Genomic DNA, 12,500 nt, shown 5'->3' on the forward strand with positions numbered 1-12,500 from the left:
ATCCAAAGGAGGGGTACGAGAGCGTGGATATCTAAATTTAAAGAGTAAGTTGGAATGTTCTGCAACAACATCAAACCAATGTGAATGGAAAGAATTGCCAAAAATCACATTTGCAGGCTGGCAGTCAGCTGCAAACAGCGATCACTCGCTAAGCTTCTTGCGTGTAGAACACGTACTCTACGACGACCACAGGGCGGTAACGGAAGTGATCCTGCAATATACCGAGGAACGGGAGCTTAAAGTGTGGTTGAAGTACCACGAACATACAAGAAATCTATGCGATTTCCCAGGCTTCGAGTCTGCGTTGAAAAAAGGAAGGCTGATAGAGAAAGTAAAATTTGTTTTAAATTTTGTTGAAAAGTCTAGCTTTTGCCGAGGTTTCAAGTTCGATTTACCTGCTGACACCCCCATCTCACCAGACTTATATATCAAGCATGAAGTGCGTGATTGTCGAGAGGAACTTGAGGCATCTGAGGCGAGGGTGTTCTCATCCAATTGCCTTGTCCTGATAAATAACGCACAGGGAGAGAGTTGTGTGAATTGTGTTCAAGCGAAACATCAGCTAGGGAGAATTAAAAGTAGGCGTGAGTCGTCTGGTGCACTAAATCCAAGATGTAATAATCGGTATCTATCAAAAACAGAAATTCTAGATAAGCTAACCGAGGAGAAAAGAAAGAGAATCAACCGTGAAAAGGTCATAGCAAGACTTAATTCAGAAATGGTTGAAATGGCGTCTGAAGATCATGCAGATCTCGTGCACATGATGTCCAACATCCCGGAAAAGAGGTCCCGGATGACTTGAAGATACTCTGGGAGCAGCAACCGAAAATTGCATCAACTGCCTCTGGTCGAGGGTACCGTTGGCATCCAAAGTAGGTATTATGTGAATATGAAATAATATACAACCGGTGCTGGCTAGCACTCCTTGGGCCCACTCATCAGGCCTGTAGAGGGTTGTTAGTTTTTACACAGATAGGAAGTCGTCTTTTTCACGCCCATTTTTGTTGTTATGAAAATTTGAAAACAATTACAAATAATACAAATAGTCTCTTTTTCTGATGCAATTTTTTTAAATTTCCAGTAACTTGTATCTGATGTGGCAACAGAGGATGAACTGCAAGTTACAGACTGCCAGTTAGTCGGTTTAGTGAAACAAAAACCCAAAACGAATAGCTTTGAAACATAATATAAAAAATGAAAGAGAGAGGATGATAAAAGCTTGTTTCAAGATATGTGAACAACCTTTTAACGTTCACTTTATACTTTAAGATTGAAAGAGTGTTATCTATCAATTGTATACTGATGTCAGTGGGAGGCTTCTGGGTTTCTTCTTGATGAAAGGCTTGTTATAAATACTATTCTATTTCACTTAATCTCTCATTTTTCAACAGGGTTATAAGGTTATGCGTTGAGTTGTACAGCAAGAATCCACATACTCTTGATCCACTGCGAAAATTCTTATATCTACCGAGTAACCGCACCATCAGGTTATTGTTGTCGAGTTTCATCCAGTATCCAAAAATAAGACATTCATTGACACTACACTCTAATAGGATACCAAACCAAACTTTACAAGTTTTTGGTCATCTTCCTGATGTACCTTCATCACAGTTCCAAACAAATAATTCATTGTATAATATTCGTTGGAATAACAATTTTATTTTATCTCCAGGTACTACAAGAACAAAACCCCTCAACGTCCAGGGTGGGATTCAAATATTTTGAAATGGTGCCTCAAGGAAGCTAGAGCCAATAATTTAAAGCCAGATGCCTACATGGGTGGCTTCATTTTAGATGAAATGAAAGTCCAGGTTGGTAATTTATTATTACTACTGATTTTTATGCAATAATTCTGGTCATTATACATTTTCTGGAACCTGCCTGCCTACAGTACCCCTCCCCTTAGCCAACAGTTTGCCCTAATTGAGAACAAGGTAGTGTTAATGTTGGCTTAGGGGAGGGGTAGATGGGATGTTTACCAAAAATGCACAATGATCTGAACACCATAACTATTAAACACTGATAACTAAGTAGATTTTTTTATTGGAGGAACAATATATCTTTTTGCAATGTATACTGAAGTTATGCAAAAACAAGATCCTCTTAATTTCAAATGTAAATACAGTTAAATTAACCTGCTCAACATACAAATGGCTCAGTTTCCTTTAAAAAAGTTAAGTAACTTGAAGTGCTTTTATTTAAAACTATAAGGAAATCTTAGTATGCTTAATTAGTAGAGGGGACTTCCAGCTAATTTGTGATCCAAATAGGCTGTGCAGTCTCGTTGCTATTTAGTGGCATATTTGCCACAATTCATTTAGGTGTAAATGACAACAAATCAAGTTCACAAAACGTCAGGCCTTTAATTATAGCCTGCCAAGGTGTCTGCTGATCATGCCTATACAAAACACTTTAGTAGACAAGTGAGCGCTGGAAGTCTCAACTAAATAAGGAAATATTAAAATAATGATAAAAATTATATTTATGATCTCTAAGTCGTTCATTATTTGTCTCATTCAGGAAGACATTGAAATGGTTGTAAAAGATGGTAAACATAAACTTGTTGGATTTGTGGCTCTTGGAGAGATGCATGATGCGTTTGGGAAATTGTCAGGTACTGTAATAATAGAAATAAATTAATATTATCTCATTCTGTTTATAATTGTGTTGTGTCACTGATCAGGAGCACTAACTGACTGTCATAACAGTGGGTCGTATGGTACTAAATTTTTAATTTTTAATAACAGTTGGACTTGAAATTTACGACATTTGATTGTTTGATCTCCAGGTCAAAGCAGGGAACCAAAACTTGCTACTCATGTTCTTCAATTCATATTCCTGAGCGATAGTGGATTCAGATTCCCAATAGCCCAGTTCCCATCACGTTCATGTACAGCTGCAGATCTTTTTCACATTCTCTGGGAAGGGGTTCTCAAAATGTTAGAAACTGGCTTCCATGTGTATTGGTGCATCCTCGATGGTGCTGATGTAAACAGACAATTCGTAAAACTGCACTTTAAAGGAGAAGATGAAGCCGTGGAAAAAAGATTTACAGCCCAGAACTTGTACACAGGGGAACCTTTTGTATTCATGATGGATCCAAAGGTAAATAACTTAAAGAAAGAAACGAAAGGACTGAATCTGACTTTGGCAGTTTATGCCAAAAAAAGACCACACCAAACGTTCCTATCTTTTGATTACATTAGATAAAGCAAATGCATGACTGTGAAGATGCATACAAACCTTCCCTGAAGCTAAATCTCTACTTTATGTATATAAAATTATTATTCACTTCATATTTGTCATTAATCATATCAACACTACAGTGAACAGAAACATCATTTTGAGGGCCCTCAAAAGATTGTTGGTTGTTTGTTTGGTTTTTAGTTTCATCTAGATAGCACCACTTGATATTAAAGCCCTGAGTACACCGGCCCTTTTACAACTTGCTTACATGTCCATAATTGTTTTCACAAAATAAAAGATAACAGGTAATTGAGCTCAAAAGAAGGAAAAGCGTAAATATGGTGCCCAACCTTACAGTCTGGGACTTAAACTGTTCTTTTTTTCTCCTTCAGCACAACTTTAAGAAGATACGTAACAACATTTTGAAGAGTTCGACAGATGAATCCGGAACCCGTTGCCTGACTTTCAGAGGAAAGACCATAACATGGGACCAGTTCTGGAAGGCATTCAATTATGATCAAGGCGAATTTTCCATGTCCCTCCACCACAAGCTTACAGTGGATCATTTCCAGTTAGACCCTGCATCAAAAATCTGCAACCATCTCGCAGAAGACGTGCTCGATAGGAACATGTTGGCCCTCATGAAGGTATTTTTCAGTTCCAAAGGCATGCATTCTGTATTCTGCCACTCTAAAGTAATGAAAGAAAAAGAAACATTTGTTCATAATTTCCTTAAAAGATAACTAGCAATACATCTAATTGCATACTTGTAGTTGGTACTAAGCTTTTTCAACTCCATTTACATGTCTGATTAATCTCTACAATTGTCTTTCAAAGTTACAATAGTATATGATTGTAATATTATTCGTTAACTTATTAATACCTAAATGTACTAATGGTTCAATTTTTTTATTGAAATTTTAAGAGTCACCTTGTTAGCAAAGGGCAGGATGGCAGCAGCCTTGACTCAACAATAGAGTTACTGGCCCACACCTCTTGCGCGATTCAGCTGTTTAATGATCGCCAAAACATCAAAAGCCTCTCTGACCATCGTTTGGTAGAACTTCAAGACTTTCTGTCTTTCCTAAGGCAGTGGAAAGCCGAGGCTGGCAATGAATCTTCAAAGAATTTTTTTACAAGCAAATTGTGGTTTGATCTGGAATCGATGATACTTGGTTTTGAGTCAATTGTTACTATCAAATCAAAGAAATTTCCCCAATCTGTGATTAAACCAGTCATCATCAATCAAGACTGCGTTGAAAATCATTTCTGCCAAGTCAGAGCATGTAATGGGCAGAACAATAATCCAACATTTTACTTGCAAGAATCTGCTCAAAATTCAATAAGATATGGACAGACAACCATAAGCAGGAAAAGCAATGCAAGGGCTGCTGGAGTTAGGAAAAGAAAGAACTGACTTTCTCTCTTACAGTGTTTGGTTAAACCTCCATTAGAGTACCAGCAAGGGGCCAGTTGTTCAGAATCAGTTACCGTAAAATTCCGAAAATAAGCCCCTCCATGTATACACCCCTCCAAATATAAGCCCTCCAAATTCGTAAAACAAGAAACCCTCCGGTAAATCGCCCGTCCGAATATAAGCCCCCCCGGGGGGCTTGTACTTGAACTTTGCTCTCGAATACAAAGAAAAAAAAATAAAATGGTAAATTGTCTTCCCACTACAAGCTAACCCAATTGATTTTGAAACACAAATTTCCCTCCGTACATAAGCCCCTCCAAAATAAGCCCCTTCAAAAAGGGCCCTTGAAAAATATAAACCCTGGGGCTTATTTTTGGAATACTACGGTATTCTCCTATATCATAATGCATAAAAATATTCCATCAATTAGTAAATTATGTGCTTGGTGACCAGTCTCAATAGGTTTGAAAATAATTGACTATTGTTGGGATGGCCAGAAGATAACTGTGATAGCTGTATGTATTTACATTTACTGGAACTAATTTTTTGAACTTTGATCACCATAGTCACATTGTGAATGGTCAGGCCACTGGAGCTTCTTAAATTGTACGGATTCTTCAAAATATAAAAAAATGGGTTAATATGCTTACATCTACCTGAGTGTAAATAATTACCATTTTATTATAAGTAGGCAAGACAGTACAAAATGCCATTCCCTTTACACAATATTATTGTACTCCCTTCAGGTTTCAAACTGACTGGAATTAACATCAATTTATTTGGGCCTCCTCAAACAGAAAAAATTTGGACAACAAAATGGTACATTTCGTTCTGTTTGCCTACTCACATTTCACCTTTGTACATGAACACAGGGTTGTCACTAAGACTTCAAATTGGCAGGTAAATACAACAAGTACATGATCGGTTGGGAATCAAACAGCTAGGGATTTCTTTTCGTTCTTTTTTTCTTCTTAAATTTCCACATGAAAATAGCCCACAGGCCACATTCAAAGTAGCTAATGGAAATCCCTGGCCCCGAGCTCTTAATGACAGCCCAGTGGACATACCTCTGTGCACAAAAAATGACAAAAACTCTATCATTATTATGGTTCGCAGAGAGACAAGACTGGGAAATAACTTGGGGGTGTGCAAACTACAGACTGCTGACTGACAGCAGACTATTGTTGTCACATAATCTTTTGCACGGTGAAAACTCACAGTATTTTGCAGTCTATGTTTTACACTGAATGACCAAAATAATTTTGGCAAATCAGATTTTCAATTGTTATATTAAGGCTACCATTCATTACTTCAGTAAGCTCTGCTGATCCTTTAAGTGATTCTTTGAGTACCCTCATCGAGGTTGACTTGAGACTGCAACACATTGGTGAAGTATGCTTGTGGCATTTTATCAATGACTTTAATAACTGGGAGAAGATCCTGAACCATCTTTTTCTTTGTTTCTCGATTATTAGGTCGAAGGCCATATCCCATGCAAAGCAACTGGATTTGCTTTTTAGTGTATGCTTTTTCAAAAGCAGCCTCGCCAAAGTTTTCCAGGAACTGCTGCAGTCGTATGTGGCTAGTAAGTTTCCCATCTGACTTGTCCCCCTCTATCTCAGAGAAGGGTACGGCTGCTTTTTTCTCCTCTAAAGCTTTCTTTCGCTGAAGAACAGTTTTCCGGTGCTCTGCAGTCTTCTTTAACCTAGATGGGTTAATGAACAGAACAAAAATATAAATAAGACATGTATACTTAAGTTCTTCAATCTGCATATTGGCTGCATAGAAACAACAGCTGCCGCAATTATTGTAAATACATCCACGACCTAAGCTACTTTATATTATATTTATTCCTGGTACCAATGAACTGATTTGTAGATACCATTGATTCATGTTCATATGAGCAATGGAGAATGGGTCACTGAGTAAAATTCTGAAACACAACTGGAAAATTGTGCATACATGTATTTTATTCCATTATACTGGACACTTAAATACTTAAGAATAATTATCTATTTTTGAAGTCAATGACTATCTATCAAACACATAAAGATCAAGTTTCCTTCACACTCTGTGCATGTTTGTCCAAATAATGAAAAAAAAGGGTATAAAAACAGCTTACTTGTGTGCTCTTCGGTAATCTCTCATGTATTGTCCAGCACCAACCATCACATATTTGCCAATGACTTCTTTATAAGCCTCCATGATAAGCTCCTAACAAAATGCAAGACATCACAATCATTGCGTAGCAATGACCGTATGTAGTACTTATCATTAGAAAAGATTCAGATTTATCTTATAATAGAAGGTTTTCCTTCATTTTGCTAAAATGACCCTGAACTGACAACAGTTACTGTAATGTAAAAATATTGAAGATCCGTTACCAGGATTCATATTAAGAAAAAAGTAAAATCGTTCTCTGGTAAAAAGTTTTGAAAAAACTATGAGCTTTCTACAGACTAAACTTCTGCCTTCAACGGATAAAAATGTGTGAAGCCTAAAAGCGAAAGAAATTTAAATATAACGAAAACTTCGCATAAATTAAAGGGTAAAAGCATGTAGTGGAAAGAATGTTTTAAAATGCTAAGAAAATTAGTGTTTCTTTAAGAGAATGTGATATTGTCTTGGAGCGGGCACGAATTGTTGTCTGCCCCTACAGTTTTTGCCGTGTGCCATGACTCCAATGTCTTTCTGCTCCGGTTGTTCGCTTTGTCAATGATTTTAGAATTGTTAAAGTCAATATCATGATTAAAAGTCCACGCGTGTTTTGCGACATTTGAGCCTTTAGTACAATGCTTTAAGTTCCTCATATGTTCCTTTCTCCTAGTAGTAAAGGATCTTTTAGTTTCGCCAATGTAGCTCCACGGGCAAGATGCGCATGGAATTTTATAGATGACATTGCACTGGTCGTCTTCGGCAGGTCGAAACTTAGGGATAGGGAAATGCTGCTGTAAAGTTTTAACTGGTCTGCTAGTGACTTGGATGTCGTGTTCCTTGAGGATTCTTGTGAGAGGTTCCGTGATGCCTTTGATGTAGGGAAGGACTGCAAAGTTGCGTCGGTTTGTTGGTTCAGCCCATTTAAAGAACATACCAACCAACTCTTCTGGAGTAGGTGTAGGTGGTGGAGGCCTCGCTTTCTTTCTTATAACATCAGCAGCGATTTTTTTTTTTTTTGGGATAGCCGTTGGAGTGTAAAGCGGCGCAAACACGAGCAGTTTCACGGGTCTTTCCAACTTGTGTGTTGGGGAGATTCAAAGCTCTATGCAGGAGTGTCTCAGCGCTGCTGATTTTATGTTTCCTGTCATGGTGTGAATGGAAGTCGAGATATCTATCCGTATGCGTGGGTTTGCGGTAGATGTCGACCAAAAGTTTTCCGTTATCGCGCGAAATGAGGGTGTCAAGAAAGGGTAGTTGGCCGTTGGACTCGTGTTCGATGGTGAAAGAAATATGCTGGTCGATTGAGTTCAATGAATTGTGAAAGGAGGCAACAGCGTCGCTCTTAATAATGCAGAAACTGTCGTCTACATACCGCTTCCAAACTTTCGGCGAGACAGTAGTCGTGTTGATTGCTGTTTTTTCGATTTCTTCCATACATAGGTTGGCTACTACAGGGCTGACGGGGCTACCCATAGCACAACCGTGGATTGTTTGTAAATGGTGTCATTGTAAACGAACAAGTTATTGGACAGCACAAAATTCAATAAGGAAATTATGTCCTCGATGTCTAGGTTGGTTCTGGAATGGAGAGACAAATCGTCCTCTAATTTCTTCCTGATATAATCGCAAGCTTTGTCGACAGGGATGGCGGTGAAGAGAGACACCACATCAAAGGAAACCATGGTTTCATCATCTTGGATGTTGACGTCGGCTATTTCGTTAGAGAACTCCTGTGAATTAGCAACTGAGAACCCATCACGATTTTGGATCGGTGCAAGGATGTCGGTGAGGAATTTAGAAGTGTTGTAAAGTGCAGAGCCAATGCAAGTCACGATAGGTCTGAGAGGGTAGCCATCTTTGTGGTGTTTGATAGAACCGCGGATCGCTGGTGGAATGCCGTCGGTAGATCTTAATTTAAAGTATGTATAGTCGTCAATCTTTTGTTGTCTCTTAAAGTTCAGGAGCGTCGCGTTCAATTCACGCTCGATTCGACCGAACGGAGATCTTGTGACAACTTCATAGGTACTTCGGTCCGCAAGGAGGGACTCCATTTTGCTGTCGTATTCTTCTCTATCCAACACGAGGCAATTTCCTTTGTCAGCTTTCATGATGACTCTGGAGCGGTCTTTCTTTAACGCATGTAAAGCTTTGCTTTCTTCTTTAGAGATGTTGTGATTAGGTAAAGAAGCCCTTTGGAGGATCGCAGCCGCAGAGGTTCGTATTTGATCTTTAGATTCAACAGGTAAATATGAGATAGAGGCTTCAATTTCGGCGACAAAGTCCTTAAAAGGAATTTTGGACGGAGTGGGGGAAAACTTCGGGGCTTTTTCCAAGAATCACAAGAATCCTCAAGGAACACGACATCCAAGTCACTAGCAGACCAGTTAAAACTTTACAGCAGCATTTCCCTATCCCTAAGTTTCGACCTGCCGAAGACGACCAGTGCAATGTCATCTATAAAATTCCATGCGCATCTTGCCCGTGGAGCTACATTGGCGAAACTAAAAGATCCTTTACTACTAGGAGAAAGGAACATATGAGGAACTTAAAGCATTGTACTAAAGGCTCAAATGTCGCAAAACACGCGTGGACTTTTAATCATGATATTGACTTTAACAATTCTAAAATCATTGACAAAGCGAACAACCGGAGCAGAAAGACATTGGAGTCATGGCACACGGCAAAAACTGTAGGGGCAGACAACAATTCGTGCCCGCTCCCAAGACAATATCACATTCTCTTAAAGAAACACTAATTTTCTTAGCATTTTAAACATTCTTTCCACTACATGCTTTACCCTTTAATTTATGCGAATTTTTCGTTATATTTAAATTTCTTTCGCTTTTAGGCTTCACACATTTTTATCCGTTGAAGGCAGAAGTTTAGTCTGTCGAAAGCTCATAGTTTTTTCAAAACTTTTTACCAGAGAACGATTTTACTTTTTTCTTAGTTACTGTAATACCCAGGAGAAAAGGGAAAAATAAATTTTATATAAAAATTGGTAAAACCATTTTCACACAATTACACTCATTTGATCTGACATGTAAGTTTTGCCAGTATAATTGTGGCAAGGTAAAAATTAAATTAAGGCGTGGAAAAGGGAAAGAAGTGGGTGCTCAGCTGTGGTTAGTTTGGCAGACTGTGTTTAAATATTACATTTCATTTCAAATATTTCAACACAAGAGCACACATATATGTTACAGATCAAAATAAAATTCAAGGTTAACCCAGGGATGATTCTCTATTTTATTTGTCTTCCAGTCTTGCATCATGAATAATTTAAAAACGATAACTGAATTTAATTTTGATCTGTAAAACATATACAATGAAACTTGTAGCTTACCAACTTTTCCTCTTTCTCCTCTTCTGGAAAACACTCCAACCATTTCTGTTGAAGGGTGAATGTCATTCTTCATATGTGTTTCAGATTCACTAATCAAATTCTCACGAAACTGCGATAGCCTATAATCATTCATGAGACCAACACGTGTCACCTCCACTTCTAAAAAAAATTCATATGCCCAATCTTCAATATGTGTCAGACCACGACTACGAAATTGCCGGTCCTCTGTCACACACAATGTCTCTGGATACTTTGTCTTCTAATAGAGAAGCAACCTGCATACGCCTGAAAACAGAATCATGAGTTGATCTGTTTTTGGTCACTAGGTTTGATTGAACATACTTTTGGTGATCCCTCACGACCCTTCGAATTGTCCAAGCACCTACATGACGCACCTTTGCTAGACCTTCAGAAGACATACTCTTTACGTCAAAAGCAGCAGGCTCGCTATTAGATGCTCTATGGATCTTGTCTGCAACACACTTTACTACTTTACTTTACTACTACCTTGTACGTCTCCATCATCATACAAGCCCCAACAGTTGATTGTAACCTGTTCAAAGGTTTAGTAGAAAAGAACATTTCCAGATCCCGTAAATAATCTGGGGAACGTGTTATCATCATGTACAACTCCCTAGTGTCACTGCTCCACAGGGCAGTGGATATGTTAACTTCGTCTAGATTCTCTAATGAGTCTTCCAGGATGATCTGACAAGCCCGGCTCCAAAGAATGTTTCCAAAAGTCTCCTTATGTGGATTCTCATTAATAATTTCCTAAAGTAGCCTGTTCTTCTCTGTGGCAAAATCACTTAAAGGATCTGTTTTTTCATTTTATCAAGGAGAGAGCTTAGACTGAATGATTGGGGAGGACACCTGCAAAAGTCATTGGATGCTTCATTACTTAGCACCATAAAGACAGTTTGTAGATCTGTGACTAACTCATCAGGCTCCCCTCTCTCAAAGTAGGATTTGACCAGATTCTCTGTTTGGGATGAGACTTCCAATATGTCATAGCCACTGTCATCCATGTTAGGCAAATCACACCCATCTGTTATTCTTGAATCTTCATCATCAAGAACCTTATTCCGGCAGCATCCAATTTCCCCATCTAATGGTTCTGAGTGAGCAGCACAGACATTCACACATTCTGGTATTGGCTGTAACAGCTGATTGGGATTGAAGCTGATTATCTGGAGGTTATTGCAAGATCTGACTCGAGTGAGTGACACATACATCAATCCAGGAACAAACTCTTTGCTGGCATGTAAGACAACTGCAGGGAGGGTAAGTCCTTGGGACTTATGGCATGTGATAGCATACATCAAGGTTAGAGGGATTTGAGTGCGACTCCCGATGGCATTACCAGTCCTGGAGGTGTTTGTCCATGTCTCTTTCTTTACAACCACATGCCCTTCTTCAGCAAAATCAACCACAACATCGTTACCCCTAACACCAACAAATGTGCCTTGTGATCCATTTACTAGAGAGTTGGACTTGTTCCAAAGCAACATGACCTTGCATCCAGGCTTCAACAAAAGTACCCGATCAGCAGGACACTGTATTCCACTTACATCTCCTTCATCAATTGCTTCAAAAGTAAACAGGTCACCCGGCAACAAAAACAGGACCTGTGAGTTGAAAAATTGAAGTGGCAAGCGCTTGGAAAAAATATGAGTCGCTGTTTCTTTCACTTCATCTGAAAGAGGCCGAGCCAGGCTTTTGATGAAAGCGTGGGAAATATCGCTGCACTTTCCCATGCGCAGTTCTCGCAGACAGGCGACGAATTCCTTCTCGTTTTCATTTTGACGCAGCAGCATTTTTAATTCGTATCGATGAGGAATCGACTTGACAAAAAGAGGAGACTCGAAAACGAATCTTCCTAGGTCGAAGAAGTTTGCAACAGGGCGAAGCTGTAAGAAATCACCAACTAAAATCACTTGTTTTCCACCGAAGAGATACTTTGATTCGCCGTGAGATGATAGAAGCTCGTGAATTTTATTCGCCAGCTCAAAGGCACGCCTGCTCGTCATACTTATCTCATCCCAGATTAAAGTATCTGCTTCTCTAGCACATTCGCAAACTAAATTGTTCGCTACCGATCTTTCGACGATCATGTTGGCTGGGAGATCAGCAGTACGCAGGCCGTAAAAAGCGTGAGCCGTCGACGCATCTCTTAAATATACAGTTCCAGCGATGCCACTTGAACAAACAATGGCAACTTTTCTTCCTTTCCTGTGTAAATCCCTTTGCAGAGCATGTACTAAAGTGGATTTTCCTGTACCCGCTTGGCCCGTTTACTAGAATATTGTGCCCGGCTTCAGCAACCTTGATGATCTCGGATTGTTCCGTGGTCAAGGTGTTAGAATCTCTGAATGGAAAAGAAGAAGGTGTATGTTT

General features: G+C 39.1%; 1 pseudogene; it reads right to left on the reverse strand.

Annotated features, from left to right (window-relative positions):
* Positions 1-7,206: 7,206 nt before the first annotated feature.
* Positions 7,207-8,442, reverse strand: LOC138057060 (uncharacterized; annotated as a pseudogene).
* Between the last annotated feature and the right edge of the window lie 4,058 nt (positions 8,443-12,500).

This window comes from Montipora capricornis, chromosome 1 (assembly GCF_036669925.1).
Source record: "Montipora capricornis isolate CH-2021 chromosome 1, ASM3666992v2, whole genome shotgun sequence".
Classification (NCBI taxonomy): domain Eukaryota; kingdom Metazoa; phylum Cnidaria; class Anthozoa; order Scleractinia; family Acroporidae; genus Montipora; species Montipora capricornis.